This window comes from Mustela lutreola, chromosome 15 (genome assembly GCF_030435805.1).
Source record: "Mustela lutreola isolate mMusLut2 chromosome 15, mMusLut2.pri, whole genome shotgun sequence".
In the NCBI taxonomy this organism is placed as follows: domain Eukaryota; kingdom Metazoa; phylum Chordata; class Mammalia; order Carnivora; family Mustelidae; genus Mustela; species Mustela lutreola.
The window spans coordinates 47054827-47057326 of NC_081304.1; positions in this window are offsets into that span (position 1 = coordinate 47054827).

A 2500-nucleotide genomic window follows, 5' to 3' on the forward strand; every position below is an offset into this window, starting at 1 on the left:
CTTTAGAGAGTCACTCTCTTCAACACACCTTAGGCTCAAGGACAGGCTGCTGTCTCCCTTTCTCTGGCACAATTCCATCCAGGGATGAGCCTCGTACTGTATCTGCAAGATACACTGGTCCTGTGAGCTGGGGACAGCATACAACACTCACCGGATGATAGCACCATACCTTTGGAATGACGTCCATACCTAAGCATGGTGTCTGGAAATCTTCGACATTTGTGGGTCTCTGATGAGATCATTGCTTGGGAAACTCCAGCATCTAGAGCCAATCTTGTCTATGTTCTTCTTACCCTTACTTGCCCTTACCGTTCGCCTGATATTTTGCCCGATTGTTTAAGGAGAGATTAGATCCCTTCTGGCAAGAGCTGAATCTGAATCCTCTGCTCACCCCACAATAGAAAAGAATATGCACAGGCCCGCACCCATCTTCTCCTTCTCCACCATGTCAATGAAAAACGTGGGCCTCCCTCCGTCCCTCCGTCCTGTCAAAACCCAAACCTGAGATAAGGTTTAGATGTAAAGGAAACCAGAGTACACTTCTGGGCCAGCGTAGGAGGATGGAGTGAGGGTAGCTCTCCGTGGGGAAGGGGCCGCCACGCAACCCAAGACACAGGACCACGGCAGAGTATGAGGAGATCCTTATGGCCTTAAGGGGTGCAGGATAGCCTGTGAATCCTTTTCCAGGGAAGAAAGCGGCCACGCAAGACAGTGCAAAACACCTTTCCGCAGTGTCTGCTGATGATGCTAGGAGTTCTGTCCTCAGAGGTGGTACTGCTTTAGTACCACTTAAAGTTTTAAGAGAAAAGGGGTCAGGGGGACCCAGTGGCACGCGAACATCATTCCGTCCTTCCACTCATCTTCATAAGCTCATCGTGGAGAGCGATAACGCCGTACAAGGGAGCAGAGCGCCGATTGGTGGAAGTACATGGGCGAGCCCCCAAAACATGACGCTAAGAAAAAGGAACCAGAGAGCCAGGGGTGGCATAGTGCCTTGGGATTCCAGGGGTAGGAAGAAGGCAGCCGCAATATCCCAGTCCTAGGCGGGGTGGCGGGGTGGCGGGGGTAGATTCGGAGGCTGTTGGGGGAGACCGGTGAAGAGAGTCAGGGGTAGGGGAGAGGGGGGCGCGGGTGGGAAGGGTGTTTCTTTTCGAAGGGATGGGAACGTTCTGGAAATGGCGGCAGGGTTGCGCATCTTTGTGAGTAACCTTAGGGAAAAAAAGGCAACGGAGCTGTGTACTTTGAAGAGTATGTGAGTTATGGAGTGCGAATTTTACTTCCACTTTGAAAAGGTGAGGGAAATGTGTAGGTAGACGGAGCGGGGGCGGTAAGTAGTCAGGTACCTCGGGAGGGAGGGAGGGAGGGAGGTGAGTAGTCCGGTCCCTTGGGAAGGAGGGAGGCGAACAGGGCGGGTGGTCGGCCTGTGTCCCTGTCTCGTCTCCCTTCCCTTCCCTTCCCTTCCCTTCCCTTCCCTTCCCTTCCCTTTCCTTCCCTTCTTCCTCCTTCCTTCCGTCCTTCCTCCCTCTCTCCCTAGCCATCCTTGCGTGCCTGCTTGCGTGCCTGCGTGAGCGCGCACGCACTGCATCCCTCCACTCTGTGGATCCACGCAGACATTCAAAACGGGGGGGGGGGGGGGCCGCAGGGAGTGGACGTGTATGATACTGGGCATGCATAGTATTCTGAGAGCTTGTGTGCGTTACCCTGACTAATCACCTCTGAGAGTGGACAGAGTCTGTGGGCGGCCAGCACATGCCTGGGTGCTGGGATTCGGCAGAGACTCCAAGCCAACGTAGTCCAGGCCGGAGGAGTGGAAAAGCGTTCTGCAGGTGAAAGGGTAGGGTCCCATGATAGGTTGTTGGGGTGGGAGGAGCAGGACAGGAGGTGGCCAGAAAAGTGGTGTCCCAGGTCATTTCAGAGATAAGGGAAACTGGATATCCGTCCCTGGGTCGATCGAACTCTATGGAGAAGAACAGCGGCGCCTGTGTCCGCTTTTACAGTGGTGGTTGTGCCCAAATTCCGAGAACTCCCAAAGACGACCACCAGAGCCCAGAGTCAAAGCCAAACAGTAAGGGAGTTCGAACCCGGACCTCCGCGCAGTCGTTGCCGGTGACGCTAAGAGGTCCCGAGCTCGGGATCACAACACCTTTTATACACTATTTTTGGGGAGGCAGGGACTTAGCATACATCATAGTATCTTGTAACAAATTGCCGCATACCGCGGGAAAATCAAAAAAGAACTCTATAAAATGACTGGCGTGCTACAGAGTGGGAAAAGCCTGGGAACAGATTATTGGTTAGGTCAAAGGGCTGTCGTTCTTCAAACTGCTGAGTTGGCGCCGCCAGGGATTGACCGGGCTCTTCCTGGGGCGGGGCGCCAGATGGTTGTTATCTCTCGGCCCAGAGCTGGATTGGGTGTGTGTGTGTGTGTGTGTGTGTGTGTGTGTGTGTGTCTGTGTGTGTGTGTGTGTGTGTGTGTGTGTGTCCAGGAGCAGTCATTCTG